Raw genomic sequence first — 6,000 nt, forward strand, 5'->3', positions numbered from 1 at the left:
AGACACATTTCCAGAGGGACTGTATTGCAAAGAGAGGCAAGCTTAATAATTATAGCTAAGGTTTGCCCTAACAACCAGAACTTTATAAGCCATGTACCAGAAGTTTGAAGTGTCATCTATTCTGGCTTGGAGACACAGAGACACTGTTCCCGTAATTAGGCTTAGATGGTTATGTAGGGATACGGAAGGTGACTAGGAAACAAGTAGATAGTTATTAACATGTTTCTGCAGCAATAGGGCAAGCCCTCTGAAGTGAGTGTAAAGAACTCTTTTTTTCTGCTGGACATACTGTAAAACCATGAGCGATTGCATCTAGGAGTACTGCCTCCTCAAATAGGAATTCTGCCCCACCAAATGAAATTGTCCTTCAGCCCCCAAATCTCTAGCATTGCAATATCTTAAAACTTTAGTTAAGCATTTAGAAATACAGGCTAGGCATTCAAAGAAAAGGACAGGCAAAGTTACCAAGGGAATGCAACACAGCAAATATATGAGTTCTGGTTGCAAATGATTTTCAGTTTCTCACTCTCTGCAGTGCTAGAAATGTGGGGAATAAAGGACAGTTCTTATTATGGACGGGAAAGTTCTTATTATGGGGGGTACAATGCCCTCATTTTGCCCTCTCAGAAGCTACATTCCTGTAGCCCTTCCTCAAAAACACTACACAATTTTAATTGATTTGAGTATTTAGAGGATTCCTCCAGTCAGTAATACCAATGGCAGAGGGCTAACAGACTTGTCTGGCGTTAAAAAAAACAGCTGTTTGTAATAAAAAAAGAGAGAGAGAGACCTCTCTCTTTCAAACAATGCCTCTCTTCTGTCTCTATAAGCTACAGTCTGCTCGGCAGGAGTTTCTCCTACACAGTGTGGTCATGAGATTTTCAAAGTAAACTGCCTCGGACAAAACTCTCCTTTCTGGAAATTACTTGTAAAAACCTGGCCCACGTAACGTTCAACCAGCACAAAGGAAAAGGCTGTGGTGTGAGCAAAGGAGGACAATGGCATGCATTAAGCAGTCCCTAATTTTCAAAATTAAAGGTAATGGGGCTCAAGAGCACCTGGAAGTCCTTCCTCCTAGTCCACCATGTGTAACGGCCAGTAATTATTACTCAATGGTAAAGCAACAACTGTTTACATGTGCTCACTTCTCTACTGTTACTATTTTCCCAGGATTGGTATTGCAGAGATATTTGTGAGCTAAAGTCTTATTTCATTTTGTCCATCAGCACAACTGAAAAATGGGCAAACCTTTTAGGGATGGAAGTGGTTGCTCATTAAAAGGTTTCCATCTGGATCCATTCTTAGCCAGCAAGAGTGTTAGAAAGTGTCTTTTTTAAAATCTTCTTAGAACTTCTAAAATACTCCAGCCAGAATGGCCAGTGTCTAAAGGGGTTGTGGGAATGGTATTCCAAAAAAGGTAACTCTTCCAAGTTCTGCTCTTTAATATATTTGCAACAGCTTTCTGCAAGCAATCTGTTCAAACCCCTAGCCAGAGTGATCTGTTTCTTTTAGGGCAGCCCCCTGGTAAGGAGGAAAAAAAGGACTGTCAGAAAGAGTTGGCCCACCTACTTTGGGCTTGGGCCCTCCTACCACTAGCATTGTCTGGGCTTCTTGAATTCAGAATTCAAAATGACCTTAATAGATGAGAGATTTGGGCCAAAACTAGTACCCTCCATTTCAGTAGGGAGAAACTTAGGGTACTATACTTAGGAAGAAAAAAAATTAAAAGTTCAAATATAGGATGGGGGACACCTGGCTTGATAAGAGTACATGTGAAAGGGATCTAGGAGTCTTAACAGACCACATACTGAACACGAGCCAACAGTGGATGTTATCAGACAAGGGAGATTGGAAGTATAATCCAATGGCAATTGGAACGCAATCATGGGGTTTAACGTTATTGCGTGATAGACTACCACACACAATTTCAGGCAATGGGAAGTCAGTCCAAACACAATCATGGGGTTTCACATTATTGCGTGAGAGGTGATCACGTGCAATTTCGGGCAATGACAAGCTATTTTGGGGCAACGGGGGAAGTCAGTTCGAACGCAATTCAAATTCACGTAAATGCATTCTGGTCACACTTTCTTTTCATTCGAAATTAAGAGAAATTCCTCCCGTGTGATTAACTCCAGTGTGATGCAGCAGCTAAAAAAGCCAATAAGCATGGCAGGGGGTTGGACTGGATGGCCCTTGAGGTCTCTTCCAACTCTATGCGATTCTGTGAGAGTCCTGCTACTAGCAACTTCCTCACTGGACCTGTGTCTCTGTTTTTGGGAACCTTACGCTTTGAGATACTTCTGCCAGACTGGTTTGTCTCAAAGTTCCTGAACTTCCTGCCTGTCGTTTGACGTAAATCCAAGTCCTGCCATGTGGGCAGAGGCCTCTGTCGACACTAATGGAAGTCAAGCTACATGGAACTAAATGATGGAGAAACTGCAGGGAAGGGCAGACTACAAAGGAAAGGGAACTGCAGTGCTACAGAAATCATGAGCAATGGAAGGAGGCAATCCTAATGGGCTCTCTGCCAAATTGGGCAAATACGACAGGTTGGAATAAGAGTCAACCCTTGGATCTTGCTCTCCTCCCTGGCACCAGAGCAGGAAATGTCGGCCTCTGGCATTGCCCTTTAAACGCTGCCTTTGTCTGCCAGTTTAACCCAGGCATCCCGCAGTTGGGTGAAGGTTAGGGTGCGGCAGGTAACACGCCCTTGCATGGCAAGCATCTAAAAGATACCCAGCCTTGAGGAGCTTGCGTAATGGGGCCAGAGAGAAAGAAACAAGCACCAAAGCATGCAGAGAAACTTTTCTGCACTGGAGTAGGTTAGTAATAGAAGCACAGCAATATCTTACTAGTGACGCCAGATCAGGTGGAACATGTGGCTGCCCTTTGCAGCATGATGCTGAAGTGCACTCTCTAAACTTTCAATATTTCTCATAATTCTGCGCCATTTTTAACAGGTGATTCATCCTTCACAGAGGACACCTTGGTCCAGTTGTTAATGATAGTCTAAAGTAATTATCATTTTGTCCCAATAGCCTTTTGTGTGAGATACAATAGCAAATCATCCAAACCATACAACTAGTTATTTTAAATTCAACAAGGTAAAACGTGGTCAGTTTCTGAAAAGGCTATAACATATATGAAAAGCACAGATTATTTTAAATAAATAAATAAATGGTGTATTAGTTTTCTGTATGATTAAAATATCAGAGTTAGGGTTTTGTTTTTAGTTTTTCATTGTCTTGTAAAGCACAGGACTAAATGGTATCTGATGGACAGTGTGATACAAGTTAAACAAGCAAAAACAAAATTTAAAGTGTTTGCTGGGGGTTGGGAGAGGGAGAGGGAGAGATCAGGGGCTGGGGGTGGATTAAGTGATGTATGTATGTAGTTTCCTCAACAAGAGCAGGGAATATGTTAGTGCTCCTGGTGTTAGTCAACTGCACCTCCCAGCAACCTTAGCCAGACTAGCCAATGGTGAGGGAAAATGGGAATAGATGTTCAGCATCTGATAGGTCGAAGCTTTCCTATTCTCTGCTCTACAGATATATTAGCAACTGTGGGCCACATCTGTCAGGTCCAGATTGCTATGTAGGAACATTTCTAGAAAACTGGGCCACTGTAAAGGATCAATCCTGGAAGCCTAGATTAGAAGCAGAGCTTGTGGCCAAATTGCTGGTTGCAGTAGAGAACACAGTCCAGAGCCTGGAGAGAACAAGAACAAAGCAGGAGGGGCAACGGAGATTGGAACAGGAGCAGGTAAGGAACCAGAAAGAGCTGGACCTCCCACAAGAACAATGAGCTGGGGCTAAGGAAATAGTGTTATGCTGGACAGCGAGCAGAAAAGAATAGATTCCTGCTGTTTATTCTAGTCCTATTAAGTGACTGTTAACACAAGCAACTGCTTTGTATGGAATCCCAGAATAGGCCTGAAGAGTTTAACAATACCATCTGTATGCTGAGCATATCTAGTGTTGGGGAGCTTAGCCACTGGGACTTTTCATCTAGTCTTGCAGCCTTCAAATTCTTCTTTTTCAACAAAGGACAACTGCTAGGCCCGGGCGGCTTGCGTGGCCAACTTGACTGGTGTTTTGGTGTAGTTGGCAAGGAGATATTTGAGGAAAGGACGTGGGTGGATGAGGTAGCACCTGTCATTTCACCAAGTTTCATATTATGCTCTTTTGGAAATTATATCCAATTCGCAATAGAAGTTTTTTTTTTTAATATCCATCTGAAATTGCCACATGAATGTGCTAGAACTGCCAACCTGAATGCACATTCAATAAGGGCAGGAGGGAACACTCTTACGATGGTGAAATGTAGGAGGCTGAGGAGCAGTACTGATCTGAGGAAGTTTGGTTTGTGGCAGCTTTCCAGGCAACATGGGTTTCTGTGCTGGCTTCCTCTCAGGTTCTCAACAGTGTGATTCTCAGAAATCTATCCCTCCCCCTCCCCCCATCCCCGGGCAATGAGTTTCTTGATCCTTCCTTAAGACTGCAATGAATGGTTTGAATATACATCAGTCCAAGGCTCTTGCACCATTGCACTAAAATTAACAAGTTTCTTTCTTTCTTTGTTTCTTTGTTTCTTTGTTTCTTTCTTTCTCCACTTTCCAAACGAAAAGCACCATCCTTCTCCTTTTAAAGTTACTAGCAAAACATTCTTGGCTTCTAATGGGTGTTGGATTGCATCCAGCAATACATGCAAGACAAAATCGTTTGAACTTTTGCAGCATGAGTGAATGCAGGTTTACTAGTCTGCTTCATTTGTGCACTAATCTGACATTCAGCAGCATATTAATTACACTGGTAAATTGCTCTTCATTTAGGGCTTCAAGACCAAAGAAATGTCAATCGATAGGACTTACTCTTCAGTGCACTTAAGATGACAGCCTTACTTACTCATTATTCATTATATATACTGTGATTGATTGATTAGCTGTTTCACCAGCTGAAGAATAAATTATTCCACTGGGTGAACAGCTTTTGACAAAATCAGAATTTGGTTATTTTTGCTATTTCGCCTCTGTGAAATAGCTGTGCAGAGCCCTTATGAGAGGCCTAAATACTTTCAAGGTACCAGATCCTGTCTTTTCTTGGAAGCTAAGCAGGGACAGCTCTGGTTTGTACATGGATGGGAGACTACTAAGGAATACTAGGTGCTGTAAGCTATATTTTAGAGGAAGGAACGGGCAAAACCAATTCCTTTGGTACAGTGGGTCCTTGGTATCCCCTGGAATTTGGTTCCAGGACCCCATGTGGATACCAAAATTTGTGGATACTCAAGTCCAGTTATATACAATGGCATAGTAAAATGTGTGTGTGTTGTTTGCCTTCAAGCTCTTTCCTACTTATGGCAACTCTAAGGTGAATCTATTATGGAGTTTTCTTGACAAGTTTCTTCAGAGGGGATTTTCCATTGCTGTCCTCAGCAGATAAGAGTGTGTGACATTCCTAAGGTCACCCTGTGGGTTTTCATGGTCAGGTGAGGATTCAAACCCTGCTTTCCAGAGTCACAGTCCAATGCTCAAACCACCCCACCATACTGTCCCTTATATAAAATGGCAAAATCAAGATTTGCTTTTTGAAATTGTTTTGAGGGGAGGGGGCAGAATATTTTCAAGCCATGGATGGCTAAATCCATAGATATGGAGGGCCAACTGTATTCCTTGCCTAAGAAAACTCTATGAAATCCACTGGGTTGCCATAAATCAATAGGAGACTCGAAGGCGCATACATACACTGAGCTCTTGTGACAGTTTACTCATTAAATTTACCTCTCTTTATGAAACAGCTGTCTCTAGTATAAGGAGTCCCCTGTAATGAAAGTCCCCAATTCCCAGGAATAATCACATTCAGCATTCCCTAACCTGGTACCCTTTCCCCGGATATGTTGGAATTTATCATAATTCAGCAGAATAATAATTTGCCATGTGGTCTGGGATAACTGGGATATTAGTTCAACACATCTGGAGGATACCAGATTATGGAAGAC

This window comes from Sceloporus occidentalis, unplaced genomic scaffold (genome assembly GCF_023333645.1).
Source record: "Sceloporus occidentalis isolate IW3139 unplaced genomic scaffold, rSceOcc1.0.p SCAF_1, whole genome shotgun sequence".
Classification (NCBI taxonomy): domain Eukaryota; kingdom Metazoa; phylum Chordata; class Lepidosauria; order Squamata; family Phrynosomatidae; genus Sceloporus; species Sceloporus occidentalis.